The sequence below is a fragment of the Lissotriton helveticus genome, chromosome 1_1, assembly GCF_964261635.1.
Source record: "Lissotriton helveticus chromosome 1_1, aLisHel1.1, whole genome shotgun sequence".
Classification (NCBI taxonomy): Eukaryota; Metazoa; Chordata; class Amphibia; order Caudata; family Salamandridae; genus Lissotriton; species Lissotriton helveticus.
The window spans coordinates 320,541,028-320,566,009 of record NC_136057.1 but is presented as its reverse complement, the minus strand read 5'-3'; positions in this window follow the sequence as shown (position 1 = coordinate 320,566,009).

The window sequence follows — 24,982 nt, the reverse complement described above, 5'->3', positions numbered from 1 at the left end:
ATGTTGTACACACTGGAGTGGGAATAGTACATTTTACCCCTCAGAAGTCCAACGCTTTCCCTACTGTTGTACAGACTGGAGTGAGAATAGTAAATGTAATCCCTCCGAAGTCCAAGCGTTTTCTAGTGTTTTTAGTAAATGTGCTTTTTTGGAGTTTTATATTTTTAATATTTAATTTATTGGCTAAATTATTTAATATATTTATGTTATTGAATTGTTTATATTTGTTATGGTTTTATTGTGTATGTATTATATATATATGTGTATGTGTGTGTGTATACATATATATTTATGTTTTATTTTCACAGTAATATATTTTAAATATTTTAAAAGTTAACATAATGTAAAATACTTTTTTAAATCATGTTACACTATTTTTATAAACACTGACATTTATGTGTGTGTAAATATAATTATATCTTTATATATCGTATTCAATATTAGTTGCATTTTTAAATTGATAAGATATTACATTTCTATATTAAAACATTTCACATTTACTACTTTAAACTCCGGGCCCGATTCACAGAATGAGTTTAAGACTCAATCCTAAACTTGCTACTATTTTGGTATTCACAGAATGCACTTACTACTTTTGGCATTCACAGAATGAACTTACTACTTGTGGTATTCACAGAAGGTAGGATTTTGTCTTAAGTCTGTCTTAAATCTGTCTTAAGTTTGTCTTAAGACAAACTTAAGACAAAATCTTAACTTCTGTAAATGCCAAAAGTAATAAGTGCATTCTGTGAATACCACAATAGTAGTACGTTTAGGATTGAGTCTTAAGTTCATTCTGTGAATCGGGCCCATTATATTTAATAAAGTCTATATTTTTTATATTTTGTTTATATGATATTAGTGTCATGACATTTTCTTTGTTATTTTTGTACTTACCACAGACATAATATTTTGGTAAACAATATTTATGACACGTTTGTGTCAAACAATATTGTTTACCTCAATATTGTGTCAGTGACCAGCTCTCATACCATCATATTTTGTACTAAAGGTTAACAAACGGTTTGTTTTGTAGTCATATATACCCCTTTGTAATTTTCTTTGTATTTGGCATTGATGTCATTCTCAAAATCCTCTTTTTATGGATGTTAGTTTTTTGTGTCTCAATAATCTCCTGATTCTCAAATGTATTAAAAATTGCCACGCTAACATCAATCTCCATTGGATACTGTTCCCGAGCTACATCACATCTTTTGCCAACATTTCAAGCATTTTCATATCATTCTTTTAACATCAGCGGATCTGGATCTTCATATGAGGGAATGGTAAAAATGTCCAACTCTCTAGGAACATGACCCACCTCAGTGTATTTCTGTGGGAAAGTTGCTTCAGACCGGTGCACAAGTCGAGGGTAAACATAGGTATAGGGCGCCTACCCACTATTTTCACAGAGTGGACAACATCTACCCTGCCAAGAGTTTGGGACCCACCGAAATATTCCAAACCTGGCTCATAGTAATTGTCAGGCACGGGGACCTATTCAGCAGCACCTGCACATGGTCTGCTTTAATTCCAAGCAGCAACGTGCAGGATGCGAGGAGGCTAACCCGATTCTAGCTGGGCCCATAACAAAAGCCGAAGTAAAGGGGTCATCAGCCCTCCTTTCGTTGGAGTATTCTGGCTTGGAGCTTTTAGGAGTCTCACACCTAAACACAATCAAGGGGAAACAAAGCCCCACAGTTTATCACTTCATAGAAACTTAAGCGAGGCATGCTTTTGTCTTGTTTCATTCCTTGTATATAGAGATATGCACACACTATAAGAATGTCAGTTGGTCTGTCCCAATATTTATATAAATAGCAATTTGTAAAAACAGATAAGAGAGGCACGTAAATGGAGATATTTAAACAATGTCCTTGGGGTAATCCACAAGTGAAATCACGATGACAGAGACTTTCGTTCTTTTTGTATTATTAATTTCTTTTATTAATTTCTTGGCACTACACATATATTTGTATCCAATACAGCCAATGCGTTTCGCCCACACTTAGGGCTTCCTCAGGGCTGTAGACATAACAAAACAATACTGTCACCACATTTGACATAATACATTGATAAAAGGACAACATGTCCACATACACACAAGATACACATACAAAAAACACATAAAAACAGCTATATATTTGTAACATGGTCTCAAATCCCAGGTCAATATTATGTTAAAGTAGATGAATTCCCCTCAACAATTTGATACAAGAAACAAACATGTCTCTACAAGTAAATTGACATGACAGAGGATAAACATCTCCAGTGTATAAAGGGACACAAATCAATGTAGTTCTGGCTTTTTCTACCATAACAGGTACATGCTGAAAGTTTTAGGATGGTCCTAGAAAAAGTCTGCCATCCAATTTGATTACCAGACTCAAGATAGAATGTAGTAATCATTAGAATTACACCCAAACTCCTGATGTTGAAAACCACTGATGTCTTAATAAGGTGTCAACGGTTGCACCCGACATGATATTTGACATGTGGAATATGCATGTTCATGTGTTTTGCCTTCTAATAGAAGTATAGACCTATAAGAGCTACATTGATTTCTGTCCCTTAATACAATGTAAATGTTTATCCTCTGTCATGTCAATTACATGTAGAGACATGTTTGTTTCTCGTATCAAATTGTTGAGGGGAATTAACCTGTTTTAACATAATAATGACCTAGGATTTGAGACCATATTACAAATATATAAATGTTTTTAATGGTTTTATGTATGTGTATCTTGTGTGTATGTGGACATGTTGTCCTTTTATCAATGTATTATGTCAAATGTGGTGACAGTATTGTTTTGTTATGTCTACAGCCCTGAAGAAGCCCTAAGTGTGGGCAAAATTCGTTGGCTGTATTGGATAAAAATATGTGTAGTGCCAAGAAATTAATAAAAGAAATTAAGAACACCAAAAGAATGAATGCCTCTGCCATCGTGATTTTGCTGTCTTGTGGATTACCCCAAAGGATATAGTTTAAATATCTCCATTTACGTGCCTCTCTTAACTGTGGTTACATATTGTTGTTATATCAAGGATTATTAATGGTGGCTGGTTCTCAAAGGTGGGCATTTTATGGAGATTCAACAGAAAATTAGCTGTGGTTTCCACTACATTTAAAAACACAGGTAGTGGTGCGGCAGTCTATGTACCCTGCCACCAAAATTTATCTAGTTTATAAATAGCAATTTAAATGGCACCATTTTTTTTCTTTTATCGTGCTAATCATCCCAATGCAGGGTGTCAGAGTGCTTCATATCACACGTTAATATTATACAATGACAATAAATCACATGTGAGTCAAGGTGTAGGAGTCACATGTCTTTCCTAGCTCACTGTACTGTATTAGAAGGATTTCAATTTATGTACTGTAAGTAACAAAAGGATCTGTGTGTTAAAAGAAGTAACCCACTTACCTATTTACATAAAATAAAAATCTGTTATCTGCATATTACATAATGTGCTTTGCAGGAGACATATTAACCCTCAGTGCTACTTTGTTTCAAAACTTGGACAGGACAAAACACAGATCTCTCCAACAAATACATTGACCTCCAGAGTTATCTTACCATTGTTAGTATTCCCTGAAATGTAGTTGGCACACAAAGTTCTCTGCATCAGGTACCCTAACCCCATAAGATATTTTCAAAAGCAGATATTGCAACGAATTAAGCAGAACAGATTTATTGCCAAGTTTCTCCTTGTTGCCAATTTATTTTTGGCTGAGGTTTGAAAAAATAAATGTAAAAGTTGAGTCACAGATTTTGCATTGAGATTGCGTAACTTTTTGGCACATCCCTGATGCAAAATCTAATTTGTTAAATATTGTAATGCACTCAAATTTCTCATGATAGACCTGCTGTGTGAGGTCTTAAGATTTGATGCACTTCTTGTGATGTCACTTCCTCTGAGGTCAGGGGTTGTGATGCCACTTCCTGTAATTCCACATGTGGTCATGCCCATTATGTCATGCACAGTGATGTTATGCACCATAATGTCACTTGCATAGCGCCTAACATGGTTAGTCCCACCACTTCAGTTTTTTAGGACTTGTGCACTGCTTCCTACCACTTGTTCATTTCTCTCTTTGATAGTTTTTCCAATCTAAAGAGTAATGTGTGACTGTTCAGATCATTATTTCCTACAGTGTTTCTTCATATTTTGGAATGAATCCACAAAAATGGAATCCACTGCTGTTTTTCTTGTGGCCTCAGTCTCTGCTTTAGTCATACACATTGTAATATCCAAGGCACCACCGGGGCTGCAAGAAATCTGCTGCGTCACCTGTCTCTTAAATCAGTGATAGCCGACACTCAAACAGGGTAAATTCCCAACTCAAGCTTCAAGTCCTCCTGTATGCCACGTTACTGTTGAGTCAATGCAGAGGCTGGTTCTGTGATGCCAAAACAAAATGTCAACAGAGCCAGACTCTGACGACACTGTATGCTGGCCCAAAATGTGAAGTTGCAGCTCGCCAAACAAGGAGAGAAGCTCATAACAAATGCAGACACATGGACAGAACCAAACATGAGTGCACTCACAGAGGTAAGTTATGCCAAATTTATAACAGCAGGAGTGTCCATCCAACACTTTTTTTTAGCAAACGCCTTGCTCACGAGTGGAGAAATAATCCTGAATAAAAACATTTCTAGTGAAAAGGTGATATTACATAAAAGATGGACACTGTCAATGAAATCATTAAAACATAGATCAAACGGAGCGCCGTTTTGCAATGGTGGAAATACAACCAAAACCATGTTTGTCAAAAGGATGTTTCACAGGTACAATGTACATCCAAATAAAGTAATACATATTGAAAAAGTTGCTGAATAGTCGAAAAAAAATAATTTGAGATAAAAGATTGTTCTAATTCGTTTAAGCAACTTTCAAACATCCCTTCAATACCTCAAACCATAGTATATCACACATGTAAACACACCCTTCCTTAGACAAGCCCAGCGGGCAAAGTACTAAGTCATCCAAAAAGTGCTCCAAATGAAAAAAAAAAGGCCCAACAGTACGGAAGGGAAATTGGAACAGAATCCCATATCAAAAAATACATATTGACCAAGGCAGTAGAAATACATCCTGAAAAATTTACAACATAATACTGATAGTCAAAGAAAAATTATATGCATCTGTGTAAAGTCTTAGAGTCCCAAAATAATCATGGCCAAGCTGGCTTATCCCAAAAATAGAATGGAACCATATTACTGCCATGGAGAGATGAAAATGATGACAGGAATCACAAAGGAACCTGCCCCAATGTAAACCCAATTACCGATCTGTAAAAAACACACACAATTAAAAACTGTAACTCCTAAAAACAGCAGCTGAATTCATATACAATAATCTAATATTATATTGTCTTATTATAATGTAATGACTTTGAATTTGGAAGAGTAGCAATCCAATCAAATTTAATCAAGAACAACTGAAAGGCAAAGAGTTCAAGCATTTATCCTCTGAATGGATATTGAGTTCCTCATCCTGATTCAAACTATAAGGCACATTTGTCTCCAATTTGATGATATATCTAGATACCAGGTGACAGAAGTTTAGTACTCTGTTGCCCCTCTTACTTAACTTTGACTCCATCAATCACAAAAACATAAACAGATCTGCATCACTGTTGTTGTGTGTTTGACAGTGGTGTGCTACCGAGTAAATATGTACATTATTTTTGATAGCACACATGTGTTCTAATACCCACTTTTAAACTGGACGAATTGTACTTCCTACATACTTAAGTGGACAAGGACAAGTTAGCACATAAATCGAAAAATGAGAATTAGTGTTAAGGTGTTGCTTGATGACAAGAGGTGTGAGGAGATAAATATTATTTAACATTGATAATGTGTTTATAGGCATTGGTGGCTGCCTGAAACTTGATGGAGGTCAGGATTATGTTCCCCACAATGCACTGGATCATCTAATTTTTGCCAATCCCTCGGAGGACCTAATAGCCAGTGATTCTTTGGTTCTGGTACATTGTTTTTATCTGTAGTTTGCATTTTAGTAGTGGGAGGAAGTCACATAGTTTCACTCAGTGGAATTCCGTGGAGTTACATGAAAACTCCACGAGATTCCGCAGAGTTCTGCATGTTGGCAAAATCGGCACATTTTGCTGAAAATGCCTCAATCTGGGTTATTTTATTTAATAGATCGCTTCTCTAACATTATACCTCCCCTTACTAAATCACATACTAAGCGTTCTAATGACTTTGCGCCAAGTTGATGGGTTTTGAGAATCGTAGTAATTCGGGTAATATCAAAAAATGACAGAAGAGAAAGAGCTGAGGGGCAAAATAGAAGATGGAGCTGATACACACAAACTAGTAATCAGAAGGGTAACGTGACACATTATGAGGTACATACCAAGTACGTTTCCGATGCCCTGCAGAGTGCAGAGAATGTTGCTTCACCTCGCTCATATCAACTAGCTGTAACAGTAGGTGGCCTGATGAACCCAGCAGCAGATTCCATTTTTGTGGATCAGGGGATTCAACCTGAGCCAGCGGGCTCTTGCTGTTAGCATAGCAGTCCATTTGTTTGGCCGCAGTTATCATAATGCTGCAGCAGCAGGACCAGTTTGCCATTGCGGCCCAAAAACTAAAGAAGTTACACGGCCCTCACTTCTGCGGCAGACCACTGAGGTCCAATAATAAAGGTTATAAATCGGGCTGGCCTACGAAATGAATACTTTCAGGGAAAAAAACTAGAACAAGAAGTATATTATAACCGGTAATATTTCTCCTTAGTATCAGTACATCTGGATTGCATAACACCCAATCCTGTTATTGAATTTATCTTGGGAGATGTATGAGGTGGGAAGGATTTACTGTGTAAGATAACCTAGGACTGGAGTATGGGCAGCAATTCAGCCAATTCTAGTGCACTGCACAATATTCCAAAGTGCTCATTGCTGCGGAGTCCGCACGTGTCTCTCCTGTGTATAAAAAAAACACTGCCCTAGCTGTCGTCTGTCATTTTGATGGAGCTACTTATTCACATACTCGGGAGCGGGTTGTGCAGCCTGTGCTAGGCTGAAGAATGAACTGCGGGATGACTGGTAGTAACAGTTCTTGTACAATATGTGTTATTCCAGTCTGCCATTAATGCCCTTTGACTGTTCCAGAAGTTCTAATGAGGGGTTGTAAGTGTCCTGCTTTTGTTGATATAAAGGAGTTGGTAGAGTCACTGATAATCACAAAGTGATAGATTGGCAGTGTCCTGATTGTGCCAAAAACAAACAATTGGTATTGTTCTATAAGTAAAAAAAGGGAGTTGGTGGCTGTGCCGGGCATGCACATAACCTAGCAATGCTAGATCTGTGCTGGAAGTAGAAGTGCCCTCGGTCATGGTTGAGGGACAGTGCACATGGTGCAACAGGCTAGCAGCACTCCATTTGTGCTGATCATAGGGTCTTGGGGCAGACGTCAAGAATGCTCGCAGTGAGGATCAGGCAGAGCTCTAAATATACTGATGTTTAGTTGCTGTGAGACTCATCTGCATGCTGGCATGTACTTACTGCCTAGGGTACTTTGGCAGGTCCTGGTGTTTGTTGACATGGCAGTGCTTTTGTGCTTGCAAGACTGACCATGCCATCCGGTGTTACGGGATGGAAAAACACCCAAGGGCAAGTGTAAGGCACCACTGGAGGCGTGGATACACTTGCAGTGCACACTCTGTAGTGCAGGATGCACGGGGGTGACCTTTGATGCATGATTCGAGAGCAAAGTGTATGTAGCCACATACACATGTTACTACTAGAAAGCAACATGTACATTTTTGTAAAGTGGTTTTTGAGTAAGAAATCCACCTATTGCTCCATGCACATAGTTGTGCCCGGGCGCCTGCATGGTTTTTCTGCCTTCATTGCTTCTCGAGTGCTGTAGATACTCTTGCACTCCACTCTTGGTACTCAACATTCCCACTGTAGTGAGAGCATGCTGCTACTGCCTGACACTTTTTGAATGTGTGTCAGAGTAGCACCTGTGCACTCGCTATGAATCAGCCACTGTGCTCCTATTTGGAGGCCAGCTCGCTCATGACCTTCCTGGCTCTCCATTCAACAGCTCTACACAAAGTCTACAAGGAACTGCAGATCAGTACATTTACAAATCACATGCACAAGCATCTAGCAGTTGCAAGGTTATTTTCAGTACTTGTGTTTCAATTGCTTTGTGTGTAAGGTTAACCCAATAAGTGTGGGAGGCACAGAATCTCCATAAGAGTGCCTCCTTCTGCATTGTCCAAAACATGCTCATTAGACTTGAGCTCTTTCGATTCTTGAATATGCAACACACTCTCAGGAGCCCTCTTAAAACACAATGTCTGCAGGGGTACATCTGGGCGAGAGGTGTGCTCACGAAGGTGCTGGTTGAAAAGCTGTGGATCAAGCTAGTTGCTGGGTGAGCATCTCTAAGCACCGCATAAGTGGAGTTTTTGCTAAACTCTGTGCTCCAAGCATAGTATGGAATGACAAAACTCTGTGAACTCCACCCGCAGAGCGAAGTTTACCACCCAGACCAAATGCAGTGGGCTAGTGCTGCTTGTCCAGAGGAGTCTTGTGTTTCCTTTGGCTCTCAAAGGGGTCATTGTGTCTAGGGGAACCAAGCTTTGGTGCAGGACTAGTCGCAGTCATTCCATAGGTACAGAGTATCATGCCTTTTATTTATTTAATATTTATTTATTTATTCAGGAGTTTTATGTAGCGCTGGCAAGACCCTAAGGTATCGGAGCGCTTTACAACAGATTCAGAGCAGGAATCACACAAAAAGGCATAGGTATACATATTGGTTCATAGAGCCCAGCGTGCTGAGCAACATTGAGGTAAGGAAGTCCCGAGATAACCTCGATGAGCGCACGATGTCTTGGGCTGAACCTCATTCGGGGAGGGGGAACAAGGAAGGGATTGGAGAGAGGGGAAGAGGAAGGTCTTGTTGAAACATTGTCAGGGGGTTGCAGAGTGTAGGCTTGTGCGATTCGTTGGTGTTTCTCGGTTTGGGAAGGCACGGTTGAGAATTTTACAAAGAAAGGGATAGTCCTGATGTCAGCTGGGTTGCATTTGCTTTGTGCAGGTTCTGTTGTTGCAAATAGGGGCCTCTTCTTTGTCCTTTCTTGGAAATCAGATCATAACTGAGGTTCTGGTGTTATAAGAGTATTCCTTAATTCCTAGAGTTAGGAGTGTTAGGGTTGTGAGTGCAAGTGGCCAATGAGCTACCAGCCCCAGCAACTAATCCGCCCCTGAGGTGAGCATATATGGGTGGGTGTGTCACCTTTTCATCCCAGAAGCTCCTATTCTGCCACTTTTAAAAATGGCAGAAACCTTCCTTAGTTGTGCACACCAGGTGGCCCACCCTAGGAATGTGGCTAGCCTTCTGGGGATTTATACCTCCTGAATACCTAGTATTGCCATCCGCCCAGATGCAAATTTGTAGGGTTGGGTGGAATTTGCGTAGTCGCGTTACGCAAATCTCTGCGAAATTGAAAAAAATCTCTGCGAAGGTGTGTAATTGCTTGTCCCGCCCGTTCGCAATGTGTTTTTGCGTGCTCGCGGGTACATATATCGCCAACTTACCCATGCGGTCGTTAATGGGCGTTGCCATCTTGTTTTTCACTTGTCCCGCCTACTCACAATGCTTATTTCCTGTTCCGTGTCAGGTATTGTATGCTCCCGCCCGCTGGCGATACTTATTTCCTTTTCCGGGACGCATATTGCATGCTCCCACCCGTTTGCAATGAGTATTTCCTGTTCGGGAATGCGTATTACGTGTTCGCTATGCTTTTTGTGTGCTCTGGGGTGGAAATATCGTTTGAACTTGGCCATGCGGTCGCAACGGGCGTGGCCATCTAGTTTTTCACTCTATTGCTATGGTTCTGGCCCTGCTTTTCTATCCTCCCTCTATTTTTCAATCCGTTGTTTCTGGAAACTTTTTTGGGGATCTTTTTCATTTATTATCTATCTCTCTATTTTCCTGATTCTATATTTTCAGTTTTTTCTACTTTTTGTGTGTTTTTCACAATTTTTTCACTCTTTATTCTATTACTTGCATTTTTCATTTCTTTTACTTAGTTTTTTAATTCCTACCTTTTCTTTTCCGCCCCCAACCTAAACAGAACCATGGCAAAGGGCAAGGCGCGTAGCCGCAGCCAGAGCCGCAACCTCCTTCCTGGCGGAAGGCGATGCCTAAAAGGGGTGCAGGCACAGGCCTTATTTTGTGAGGTGGAGGTGGCCGCACGTGTTCTTTTTGTCAAGCGCCAGCTCACCTTAACCCTGGCTGCAGGCGGCAGCCCTAGGTCTGGTAACGGGCTCCGGGAGCGTCAGCGGCAGAGGTCCAAGGTACGTCGGGCAGTGTTTCGCTTCTCTGGTGTCCGGCACACCAATAACCAGCTGACGCACCGGTGGTCCGATATTCTGGACCGGGAGCATGACCTGCTGGACCTGCTAGGAGTGGAGGTCCCGGGGCTTGGTGAGTAGCTATTTAATATTACGACTTTGTGTTCTTCTGCTCTGTGTTATATATTGAGAAAATATATTTCTTTCCGACCAGCAAGAATGCTACTGCTTACATTGCAGGTAAAATATGTTTAAAAATATTCTGTGATTGTTATGCCACAGGTGCTCGGCGCTACTAATCTCCCTTGTTTGCAACTTTGCGCTCGCTTGACCTGATTATGTAAGAGTTTACTTTAGAGAACTTAAGTTAGGTAATGCTAGAGAGACTCTAGTCCTTCCTTTGTCCTCCTGCCACTATAAGAGATAGTGGTGGACTGATAGGTTTAGTTACTGATTAGTTGGTAATTATTAAGCGTTCTGCGTGACGCATCGTCTGTCATGTCACATGCTGCTGAGTGCTGCTTACCCAAGTCCTTAGAAGAACCATTTGTAGTGTGTTTGGTGAGTGTTAATAGGCTTATCATCACTAGCAGAACATCAGCAGCAACCAACCAACAATTTGGTATATGCAAAAATGTACGCATGTGTCTTCCACCTATGCATTTTTGAAGACTAAACTAAATGGAAATGCAGACTTAGTGAACAATTGGCCCGTCTGGAATAGGTGGGCTAGGTCAGGTGTACTTAGGCCTACTAGATGGTCTGTGAATGTCGCAATACTACTAGTTTATCAGATTAGACAGGTGCAGGTGATAGGGGCAAGAAGACGGGGTTGGAGTTGGTGGGACAACAGCAACATGCCTCCCAGGGACAGTCACAGGACCACTCCTCTACCGAGGGCTCTACTGCTGGCTCCAGTAAGTCCTCCAGTGGTTAATAGTACTACTTATATTTCCCTAACTTTTACTGCACCTTGTTTTTACTGAACTATTATTTTGGTTTCCTTATTCTATTTTTTACAAATTCTTCTTCAAACTAGACTATCTGTTTCTAAATTCTTGCTATCCCTGCCTCTAACTGCCTCTGCTATGACTCTCTGTACTACTACTATTAGTCTGTCTGTAGCTAAGCATGCCCAGTTGGCCACTCTTTATTTAAAAGGTTTCAAATAAAACACAGATTCACCAATAGCTCTTGCCATCGAGTCCAGTTCTTTGGGTTGTCCTCATCTACTACTAGTCTTCTTAATATTGAGGCTTTTTGACAATTCCCACCAACCAGATTTTCCTATTTTTGATAGGATAGGTCATACTACTACTGTTGTAGGGATTCTGTACATACAGAACTTTGCACAAGAATATAGGACGTTGGTGATGGGAGGTTGGACCTTCCTCACACCTCAATCAGAACCCACCATAATCCCCTGACCGACTAGTTCTAGTGTCTCATTATCTCTCCGAACCCCGCCAAGATACCCAATAAGTAGACAACCCAGAACATAACACTCCCCACCTCTTAGTCACGAAAGCAATGCACACCCTTTCGCTGACTCACTCATGTAAGTCCACACCAAATACCGCAGAGTCTATATAAGTTTCAAAGGTTTATTTTCAACTGACAAGCTCTGTACGTTGTTCTATAAAGCAGTATACAACTATGAGCCTGCACCAACAGCAAAAAGCATAAGATTAAAACAATAAACATTGTTACACTTAGTTACACTTACAACTACAACAAATCCATAGAAGACAAAAGGTGAAATCATGATAACTGAACAGTAGTAGAAGAACCACCCTCCCCTAGGTAGCAATATCGTTTATTTACAATTATAAATGAAGATCTCTGAGCGAATTCTGGGGACCCCTCAACTTAGAAGAACCTAGTACTGGTTACATCATAAGCTCTGCAAAGCTCTGGTTCATAGAAGGGAATCTTCAGTCTGTTATGAGAAAAATGGTGCACGTTAGTATATTGCAAGCATTTCTCAGTCGTGCCAAAAAGTGTAGCATTTTTATGGATAAGCAATATGGACGAACACCAGAACTCCATAACAAAGTGGCTTGTTTTTGGACCTTGTACACAGCGCTTAGACAGTAGCAGTATGAGCTCTTGTGGGCTCAAAGTCGTCTTACACAACAAGCTGTGAGGTAAAGTGCGCAAAAAAAAGACACAAAGATAAAATGGTTGCATGGCTTAGGCTAACTTAGCAAAGATTATAATGACTGTAGGGACCATATAACACTACTAGTGTCTACTCTACTACCTGATTTGCACTAGTGATGTATGTTGTATATGTCTGTATTAACTTTTTTTTCAATCTTGCTAGTGAAAAAGAATAAATAGGGGGAGGTGTATATGACATCAAAAAAAGTGTAATGTTTTTTCTAGGCGTGCTACCGACCACCAATGCCCAGGCCAGCAGCGATGGTGACTTCGCCGCTGAAGGTGCAGGAGGAGATGCGGCAGTTGCAGGAGGAGCTGCAGGGGGTGAGCCAGCAGCAGTGGCAGGCAGTGGTAAGTTATATTCCTAATCCTTACTTATTGATATTGCACTAACTGCAAGGGTGTACTGTATACTGTACTGTTGAGACCTATTAAGTAAGAAGTTGTTGTGAACGTTAGAAGAAGATACCCTTTACTTAGCATTAGCAATAGCATTAGCGTAGCGACTGTTGAGTAACCAATAGCCTCCTCTATCCAACTTCAACTCAGCTGTGAAAGTTTTATGGAGAAGACTAAAAGTCAGATCAGATGACCTTGATGGATGGGTTGAACGAAAAGGGAAAGAAGGGTAGAAGGAGGAAGGACGGTCGAGATTTAATATGTATGACTGGCAGAGAAGGATACGTGGGATGCATTCATAGGTGGCTGATAGGAATCAGATGCATGGGTGGTTGAATGCCTGAAACTCCCACAAATGTTAGAGGCAGAGGAAGTGGGAGGACAGATACATACCACAAATGTTATATACTGTGCTTGCTAGTGCTACTGTGCCACTATGTGTAGAATTAATTTGTCTTAATGCTTTGCTAAGAGTATATTTTACAACAGTCTTGTTTTTTCTTCTTGATATAGCCACTCCTTCCAAAGGGAAGACAGGAAGGAGTTGGCAGCCATGGACCTGCACCGGAAGCTGGAGGCCATACAAACCGAATACCGGCTGCTGGTGGTTCTTGCGGAGGAGGAGGCGGCTGCAGTGTTACGGCGCCACAGTCTGACAGCCGCCGCACATCATTTAGTAGCACTGCTGCCCCCGTGGATGCAATTGCTGTGCATTGAAGCGCTGCATGGCCTACCTAGAGGAGCGTATTCGTGTCCTGGCGAGGCAAGCCCGCCGATAAACAGACCCTGTTGATTGCCCCTTCTTTATTGCTTCTTTTGGTGGGTTGGTGTTTTCACTATATTTATGGACATGGACAATTGGACATTTAATTTGTTGGACTTTTTAATTTTGGAAGTTGGTTGAGGTTAGGGAAACAGGTGGGTCAGGTGTTGTGGGATTTTTTATATAGTTTTTTTTGTTAGGGGATTAAATTATATTTTTATACTTTACATACGATGTTGTTAATGTTTTGTGGGTGGGGTTACTGTTTTACATCACACTGTTTCCTTGCCACAGTCAGTGTTTGATTTAAATATTTGGCTGACTTTGTAAGACACAAACAGATAGATGCGGTACCCCTCCCTGAGTGACTTGTCCTACTAGTACTGTCAGTCTCTCCTCCTAGTCTATGCACTCTGCAACTGGACTCAAGGGGTGTGTGAAATTGAATTAATGAAAAAATGTCCATTATTAATTAGGCCTTCCCCAAACTTCTTCTCTTACCTGTGCTTGATGTTTAACTTAGGCACCGCGATGGCTGCATGGTGATGGTGGTTTGGTTTCCCAACATGCCATGGTTGTAGTGGTATTAGTAGTAGACACTGGCAGTAGCATTTGCTAAAAAAGAAAAATAGATAGTCAGTCGCCTGAGAGAAACTGTGGGAGAAGTAGTAGAACGAAGTACAGTACAGAACTTACTCTCAAACAATAATATGCCCCCAAAAAATAAAACATAATGGTGGCAGGGATAGCCTAGTACAACAAGTTACAAACTGTAGTTGTGTCGAGTCACTCGACTAGGCCTACAGTACACTCGACACAAGCATAACTGTTAGTGCTGTGTAGGAGGATGACAAGAAATTCAATCAATGCCAGCAATTAATGTTGATGGATTAGGTTCCTTTGATAAAAAAATAACCTTGCACATATTCTGGTCATGGGTGGGCAAGCAGAAGAAGATCCTCGCCCTGCCTTGAAATTGAATTAGTGTTGCTTTCGCCACATCCGCCTCAGCAAGCATGTGATAAACTATTGGTGCACATTTAATATAGTCACACCTCAATAAGTCACACAGCCCGGGGAAGAGGGTTTGGGATTGATGAATGGTTGGGAAGGGGGTTTGGGGAAAGGTTTGACAAAGAAAAATAGTATGCATGCTGAACAACAAAACACAATCTTGGCAGATGACCATATCCATAAATCTGTTAAGGGAGAAAAAGAAAATGCATGCATGATGATGATAATTTGATGGTTAATGATAAGTAGTACTTACTAACAACTATTAAACAATTAGACAGTACAGGGCAGCAGTATATTATGCAATTTGCCTTGCCTGTCTGCCCTCCGAGAGACCCGAATTACATACAGTTTCTGTTTTGTTGTACTGGCCCGGGCTTACTTTTAAAAATAGCAAAAAAAATTCAAAAATAGCTGTAGGGATGAATTATAAAAAGAGAGCAAACATAATAATAACAACAACATACAGTAGTAATGATTGAAGCCAAAAAATGAATCAAATAATTTAAAAGGTGATGAAAGTTGATGCTGTTACTGTATGTTATCCTGGTCAAAATGGGGAGTCGCATCTCGGCATTCCTCTTTGTCCTCCCTTCCATGGATGCTCCGGACATCAATCTTGGGTGACGCCACTGCCTGCCTGGTAGATGTAAATTCATTGGTAAGGTAAGTGTGAGTTGTTTTTCCCAATATAGCACAGGGTAAAGACCGGCCTGTAATTGTAGAAAAACAAAAGGGATATTGAAAAATCAAGGAGAAAAAAATTCATGAATTACGGTGGAGGGCAACAAGAACACTTTCAGATACGGAATGGATACATCATGTCTACTCTAGTCTGTTACTCTGTTTAAAGCATTAACCTCCAACAACAACAGGACAGAGCATTTTACTAATTAAGTGACTAAATCAATTCACCGCTGTCAGTCATACCACCACAGTCGACTCCACCACTACACAGACATGTAGGTCTGCAGTGGTTGTTGTTGACTTGTTTACCATTTATGCCACTCATGAAATGCCCTGACTTATTACATCAATCATCTCGGATCCTACTGAGTGACTGCAAAGATATTATGTCTCTGTGGTCATGGTCATCATCATGGTGTTGTCCAACTCAGTGTGCAGTGTGAAGATTGAGTCCCCTTTCCATATTGAAAATGCAATGGATCGGCCTGCAGAAGAATTACAAATTTGTTATTAAAAAACAAGAAGGGAAACAAATATTGCCTTGAGGTACTTTTAGTGTGTAGATTAGATAATAGTACACAATGAATTAACTTCATGCATAACAAACAACATCAACACAAATCACTCAGTCAGCGTCCAATGCATGGCATCATTCATTACCTGTTCCTACTCATCTTCAGTTAATGGGCAGTCTCCCTCGACTCGGAAAGAAGGATAGCTATAGTAGTCATCATCATGGTCCACTTCTTTTGGAGGGACTTAACGAGTCAAGATTGTGTTTTTTCTTCTATTATGCTACATCCAATCATCTGGCTTGAGGGCAATAGATTTAGGGCGATTCAGGAGGATGGAGGAGCAGGACTTGGAGGGGGGGACTGAAATGCAGACAGCTGAAACTCATATATGGCAATAAAAGACTAGAAGACGGTGGTGATGGATTTGTTGTGATTCGAAGTTTCTAACCAGAAAGATAGACACACAAATAAAAGTAAATAAGGGAGGAAGACAGTAAGAAGTGGAAGCCTAGTTGTCAGGGAAGTATGGCTCGTCCTCAAACTCTGGGGGTTCAACCAGAAGTAGGTAACCATCATCTAACACGCTACTTCAGTCACCTGAGCCACTGTCCTCATCTTCCTGCGTTGATTAAAATATTGTGTAATTCGGTCGTATAAATTGCTGATTCATTTTGATCTTGGTTAACCTCCCCACATTTTTGGGTGAGAGACTGGTCCTTTTCATTGTTACAATGGAACCAGCAGCACTGAAAACACATTCAGAAGAGACACTTGCGACGGTTCAAGCCAGATAGTTTATCGCCAGCCAGCTGAGCACTGGTCATTAGCCCCTTTTGCCATACCAATACCGCAATGGGTTTTGATCAATGTAGACCTCTGTTGTGTCATCCAGATAGGCCTGGATCATCCGCTCAATGTTCAATGTTCAGGGGTGCTACACTTTGTTCAGCCTCTTTTGTCTCTGCATCAGCACTGGACCTAGCAAGTCCTTGCTGTAAATACCAATCCTGTGCTGATCCGGTTCTTGCTGTTGTCAATAGTGTTGGTGTTGGTGATCAGCTGTGAGCCAAACGCACTACCCTCAGGCTCTGAGTTGAACTTGACGTTGGATGCCCTGCCGCAGTACTTGTTGTGAATTTGAGTAGCGGGCCTTTAATTACCAGCCGTTCATTTTCCAATTTACTCAGCTATCCAAGTTTTGTACCGGGCAACATCCACTTCTGAAAAAGGAAGTAATGTCTTACTGTTGAGTGCTGATTTGTACAGTGGATCCAGAATTGTGGCACAAATGTAATGTTCTTGTGAAAAAATCTTAGCTTGCACCCTTGCATTTTCAGTTAAACGACAGGATATGCTCTCCGCCAACTCATATGCTTCTTTTTTTTCCTCTACACCGATGCACACTTCAGACACCTCCTTCAGCTGTTGCTCTAGCATGTGCATCAATGGGATAGCTTGGACCATAGCACAGTCCTCCTTGCTGACTTCACGTGTGAAGACCTCGAAAGGAAGAAGCATCTCTGTCAGGCATTTAACTACACACCATTGGTCAATCTGAAGGGTCATTACTTTCACAGTAGCATCCGGCCTTTGCATGACATATTCATTGATTGGTCTGTACTGCTCAAACAGACGGTCAAGCATGTAATACGTTGAGTTCCAACGTGTTACCACCTCCTGGATGAGTGCTTTGACTAGCATTCTATAGTCATGTTGAATGATCCTCGGCTGCTTCCGGGCTTTAAAAGAATGGCTGAAATTAGTGCATATTCTGCGGCAGGTGTCAGTAAGTTGCTGACTATGGCTTCATTTTTTCAGAAAGTCTTGAACTATAATGTTAATGCCGTGCGCCAAACACGGGTCCCTGAAATAGGCACTGACTTCCATGACCTCAAGTACATTACTGCCATTATCCATGGCAATAAAAACAATGTTAAGCCCTCTTGGGCGCAGCCATTCAAAGACCTTGCTGTTAAACTCTTCCAAAATTTTTGCAGCAGTATGAGATTTCTCCATGGCGAACATGGCTACAGTTGCATGTTTCCGAGTAGGATTAAAAATCTCAGCTGTGTCAACAGCACCTACTTCAGATAACTTTTTTCAAACCCCCACAAAAGAGACACAGTGTGCAGTGACACACATGTAATCAGTGGATTGGCAACTGGTCCACATGTCTGTTGTCAGGTGGATATTGTGAACAACACTCTGCTGCAAAGCTCGTCCAACCAATTCCAGCACATCTTGATGTAGTGCTGGAACAGCAAATCTGGCGAAATAGTACTGACTGGGAACCTTCCATTTTGGGCAGATGGCTGACACAAATTCAAGGAAACCCACCCCTTCCACAAATGAAAAATGAAATGAAAAAGGGAGAAGGTCCAGCGCTAACATTTTAGCCAATAGACATTTTAGCCATTTTAGTAAATAAACATTTTTAGATGAAGTCCGCTGGGTGTTTGCATTGGTAGACTGGATTATTTTCCTATGTGGTGCAGCTGTCTTCTTGAACCCAGTTAGTCTCAACGACGATGCAATTATTCTCATTGCAGTACTTGGTTGCCTTGGTGTCTCAGCCTGACTCATACTATGCCACTGAGATGTTGCTGAGGATGTGGGCGGTACCACTACACTGCTGGGGACTGGGCTAGAAATGTCCACCTCTTGTTCACCTTTGATCGTGATCATATCTTCCGCTACTTCTTCATACCCAACAATAGCAATGGGGTTAGTTTTACTTTTTTCTAAGCGAAGTAGGTGCGCCTCCCACTGGATACTGTGGTGTTTTTTTAGATGACTTGTTTAGCCTCCGGTACCATAGTTTGTACCAAGCTTACCCCGCCTAACAGCCTGCCGACAAATTGAGCATATAGCAATGTTCTCCTCTTTACTGCTACCCGAGAAGAAGTCTCAAACGGGAGGAGAACTTTCTGGAGCTGCTGGAGGTGCCACTTTCAATACCAGATGAACTGGAGGGTGTGCCTGGAATTTGTCGCAGTGCAGTTACACCACCACTACCTACTGAGGTGGTGGTTGAGCTGGATGTAGGTCCCGGCCGGGCCTTTGCAAATGCAAATATGTAAGCTGGAGGTCGTGCTGTTGGTATTACCTGTGCTGGTGGTATCCGTGCTACATCCCTCGCAGCAATTTTGGATAGTCTAACAATGTTGGTCTCCATCTCCTCTGGGCTGGGAGTGATCAATGTTGGTCTCCATCTCCTCTGGGCTGAGAGTGATGTTCATGATGACTGGCTTGTAATCATCATCATCATGCCCCTCTTGTACATCTACCTCCAGAACTCTAAGGATTTCTGGAACCTTCCTTTTCACTAACCTTGTCTTGTGGCCTGCATCACTTTCAGACTGAGCTGGTGGCTTCCAAGTAGCATCTCGATCATCAGAAGCGGGGTTTGAAGAAGAAGTTGATGGACTTACCCTCCTTTTCCTTCCTGGGGGTCTGGAAGACAATGGATCTTTTGAAAAAGTGGCTTGCTCCTCTTTGCTGCAAAAAGCTCAATTTCCTGAACTGCCCCTACTTCAGGAGGAACAACTACTATTGTGGTCTGTTGTTGTGGCGGTTGTTGCTGCTGTTGTTGTGGCCATGGTTCCGGCTGTGGTTATGGCTGTGGTTGCGGTTGTGGTTGCGGCTGTGGTTCCAGCTGTGGTACCGGCTGTTGTTGCGGTTGTTGTTGACCACTTATCTGCTGAGTTTCAACCAGCGAATGCATTGATTGGGTACTACTTTGCGATAATGACATTTCAACATCACTGCTGGTGAGTAGACTGGCTACCTCTGCCACACTTATGAGCTTGGGCCTTGGTTGATAGGGTGGGCCCGCGGATGCGGAGGTGCTGATCCCAGCTTGGTCTCCGCCAGGCGTAAGATTTGTTTTCCCAAAAACTACTCGGCGGCACACCAGTCTTGGCAAGTTCCGCTTCCTTCTTCTGTTCCTTTTTCTTTCCGCTGGCAACTTTCTTGGTAATGGAGGACCTGGTGCCTTCAGATGTCAGCAGGACGCAGGTGAACAAGTTGCAGAGATGTCTGTGGTCACACATGAACGTGACGTGGTGCACAGCAGGACTTCTGCCTGGCAGTACAACGGGTGATGATGACACCTCCTCCTCTGTCTTTTTTTACACCTAAAAGCAAAGAAGACAGGAGAAGAACATCAGTGAAATTTGTTGTTGTTCACATACTACTTGTACAAACAAACAAATAAAATGCATAACTTAGTGTAGCCATTTGTGAGATTTTGTCAACAAGGGCTTTCATGGTATACTGTGTACACTCTCAGGAAGGATAGGAAAGAAGAGGAACAACAATAACAATACAAATGTAATGGAAGTGGACCCTGTTTAGCATTAAATGATTTGCTCATCACATCATTCAGAGAGCTGCAGCTGGCAAAGGGGATGGATAGCAGCAGTAAGTCAAGAGAAAAACCATGCAGGCCTAAATGGCAAAAGCAGCACACTTAAAACTCACACCAGAAATGTCCACCAGCCACATGGACACTCACAAATCACAAGCAACAAGCAGGAGGCACAGAAAACATACTGAAAACAGGCCTATAATAGCCAGGCAAAGGCTGCATGCTTAACCACACTGCTTTGCCTGCAATGCAATAAAATGCAAAACCGAAACTCCACAGGGCTAAACAAGGTCTGCAAGGTACACACCACACCGCACACAAAACAAAGGCATTTATTTAACACACACCCCAAAACTGAAATACACCCAAAAATACACATTTTGCAATTCAATCCAATGCCATCCATGCCCTAAATGATGTTTAAATTCAACAGAACACTCAGAAACCGTTGTTCAATGTACCCCTGACTACCTCTGAGCCTACTGGCTACCCACAACAATATATGTTTTAAATGATGAAAAGTACCAACATTGTAGTTGCAGCAACTGCTATGCCCCAATCAAACAAACAACAACACCAACTTACTTGTAAAATCTCAAATCCAAAAGTCCTCAAATCCAATGATAATGATGCAGCAGACACAAAGAGTGATCCTTCTGCCTCAAAATCCAAATGTAAAAGGAACATAGGATGGACAAAGCACTGGGAGCAGCCTGCTGGACAGGAACAGGAAGTTGGAGACTCTGTGGCACTTCCTCCCTCCCCCTGAAAAAGGATTCCTTGCACAAAATAGGACAGCCAAACGTCAATCTGAGGAGTTTTTTCATCCAAATCATTATTTTATAGAACATTTTATGCAGCTCGAGATATTATTCTTCTCCAGATTGAAAATGTTACATGATCGGGATCGCGAGCTTCCCCGAATTCTGTTGGGTGTCTGATGGCGCGTCCGAATGACGCGATTGCAATTTCTCTCACGGTGCACGATGGCATGGCAAATGACGTGTTAGCAATCGCAAACTCTTGCGATGTCCGATGGCACGATGAATGACGTGCTCACGATCGCACACTCTCGCGGGATCACACGACCGGCTACCAAAATCTCATGGCGCACAGAAACGGATAGGAAAAGTCGTTGGCAAGCGCAGGGATCCCGATAAGTCACTATCGCGCATGCTAAAACGCATTTTTACAGCGCGAACAACAAGAAAATAATTCCGCTACGCCGCAGATCGCAGAATTTTCAGCAATTTCGCGTTCTATGTGGAATGCGAAATTGCCTAAATTCTGCAAATTCCGTGAGCAGAGCGGAATTTAACGCTCAGGCCTACAAATTTGCCTGAGGGCAGAGGGAAGGCTGTTTCTTCCTTTGGGAGGCAGCCTGGTTACATATCAAAGGCGGAATGCCATCCTGTAAGAAAGGGAGGTGTAACCTCCTTTCCGTCTCGGCATTGTTTATGACTCCTGGGAGAGTTCACACCACCTGGCAAGGGTCAGATTCCTGTCTTGACAGCAGCAGCTGCGGGCTGCAGCCAGAGTATAGATAAAGGCTGGGGCAACCAGGTGGGCTACCTCTAAGATAGACACCTGGATGCATGCCACATTGATCTTGAGTCGAGATTTGTGTTAGAGGTGATGAGGCAGATTGTTTGATATTAACAGTTACATATTTAAGCGGGCCATAATGAAGCTTGCGACCTCGAGTTTTCCCAGGTGCCAGCCCAGGTTATCCTATGGACTGCCTATAGTTATAGTAGCCATATTGGCAAATGCACCCTGCCTACTGGGCTCAGGATGTGTTCCTTAGGGATGACTTGCATACATCAAAAGTAGTGCATTGACTTTGCCACACATGGCGAGGTCAAAGTCGAGTTCCAGCAGTTTGCATTGCTCCTTCAGTCTGTAGTGGCAGCCTTGCTATTAGTTCAGTATTTTGCTTGGGTTACTCAGGATGGCACAGACAGTGCTTCAGGCTCTGGTGACCCCTTTTAACACCCACACCCTGAGAACCACTGGTACCATATACTAGGGATTTATAAGAGGGTTAAAGTCCTTGCCAATTGGAGTTACTAATTCACACATATCAGTTTTTGGGAGAGAGCACTGACACTGGGGTCTAGGCAGCAGGCTCCATTGCTTTTTCAGAGTCCTAACCATTAGCACTGGAGCACAAAGTAGGTAGGCGGTGAACATACACAAAGGGCATTTTCTACATCATCCACCCCAGATAAAGGTGATGAGCAACTAACCTATCCATTGGAAGTTCTCGTTGTCTAAGTGGAAAAGACAGGTGAGACCATGTGCTTTGGCATGGTCAGTCTGTGGTCTGTGTCCCACAGTAAAGTCCATACCCTGTAGGGAAATGGATCACCTCAATAATTTGGAGTTCCCTCCTCTCATCTGCATCAGCCCTATGAGAGGCTTGTGGTCGGGTTGAACCTTGAAGTGTGTCCCAAACATGCATGGTCTCAGCTTTTCAGTGACCAAACCACAGCAAAGGCTTCTCTCTCAATGGCACTTCAACATAGCTCTCTAAGGAGGAGTTGCCAGCTTATACTGGCAACTGGTTGATCCTGGCCCTCATCATCTGTTTGTGAAAACACTGCCCCAATCCCGTGGTCAGAAACATCTGTTTGTCCTCCCCCTGGAGGCAGGGCACTGTGTGTGGTGCCAGAAGGTAAAAGAGAGCACATCATCCAGGGATGCAGTGCATAATATGTGTACTGCTCAGGTTCAGACGGCACCACTTTGGGTGCTGCTGTTGCTGCCATGGCAGCAGCGTATGAAGGGGATAGCCCTGTGTCAGGCACTGCACCGTGTCATGGAGCATGTCACATTATAGCTCTCCAGAGTAAATGCCTCATGTGGTCTGGTTGTTTCTGTGACCGGAATCACGCCGGCCAACTTATGTTCCAAGGGGTTCATTGGTGAGGTGAACCATAAGTGAGTGGGCCAAGAGTATGGCCACTATCTTGGAAGGTCATTTAATCTTGTGTATCTCACCTTTCTTTAACTTTCAGCAGGTTAAAACCTGCCAGAATTTAACAGGGAAAAAGTAGACAGTACTTGCATTACCATGCAGATTATGGTCAGTGAGCCCCAAAATCTGCACAATATTCCCCAAAAACTTGTGATAGGTGTTTTTCCATCACATCCGATAAGTAATCAACCCTGCGGTATAGTTATTTATAGCACCTTGATTCCGATGAACTTGAATCAGGACCTAAAACTACAGTTTTTATAAGGAGTAAATATTAGATATGTTAGATCGGCTTGGATTGGCGGTAAAACCAGACTGACAAAACAAACCAATAGTTATACATTATATTATCAACATAGCTATCATTTCAGTCAGCCTTTATAAAGTAATTTGAACATAATCATAATTGAGTTTTGCCGAACCTGAGGAGGACATAATAACTAAAGGAATCTGTAGGTAGTGTGATAGGTAGGTGTCTGCAGGTAGTGTGTATACAAGATTCATTACAGGCACTGTACTGGTTATTAAACTTACCACCCCACTTAAAACAAATTTCAAGAATGTTTAACATGTCCAGTATCAATTCTCAGTCTTTCGGAATTCTACAGATTATATTGTATTAGAATATTACCTGTGGTTACACAGAACAAATTGGATTATTACATTATAAATAGCTCTGCTTTGTTAGTGTGTCAAGATTGGGCCCTAGTATTTCTCGAGGAGAGACCCTCGTTTACATCAAAGACAACAACATTTAAACCCAGATGCTTCTGAAAGAAACAACAGCTAACTTCGGAGCTGAGGGCTGTTACCAGTGCTTGATTTGTAAAACATTAAGTGCCAGGGCTCTGACCAGGAGGCCACTGCAGCTTGCACCACCCATTGCCCTTGTCATCGCTGCCAAAACAATACTACTAACCATCTTTCTCGCATGTAAATGCTACAGTTAAAAATATTCCTGGTCCCCAAAGCTAAAGGAATGGTTGGGGAGGTAGTTGCTAGACATTTTTTTATGTATATTGTATTCCTAAACAAAAGTTGTTCAGCTCATCTCTAAATTAGATGAGCAGTGCCACCATGAGGTAGACTGTTGGCAATTAGGTGCTGTTTCTGAGCACCGGAAACCACTTAAGTACCGGTGCTGAGCAATGAAAAGCACCAACTCAAATTAAGCACTGGCTTTTACCCATATATACATTTAGATTCATAGCACTTTGCCATAGATGGACCTGTAAAAATAATATTTTGTAGTCTTATACATTCCAATTGCATGAAAGGACTAATTTAATGTGATTTAGTGGTGTCAAAGCTAATAAACTGGTAGGTTTTATAAATCCAGCTACCATAAACAGAAAAGAGAGAGAGAGAAAGACTACTCACTCTTCTTCCTTTCGTTATATGTATCAAACAACAATAGCGAGTACTTGTTTATCCAACATATGGCTCTATGGAGTTTCTCACTTACAGAATTGTAGCCCACCACCTAGTTAGTGACATGCTTCATCACTGGGTTGCAACCCTGGAAGCCGAATGCCTCCAAGGTGTGCTTTGATGCCTGATTACAGCTGAGCTGGTTGTTTTTGTTCAGTGAAGTGAAAAGGTGCAAGTGATTTAAAATTGGCTCAAGGTCGCCTACCCTAAGGGTATTTTAATCTTGGTGATCTTGGTCAAGTATAAAAACAGCGTTTTGGTACTGATGAGATAACAATGATCTTATGTAGACCATATTAGGGGGCACATG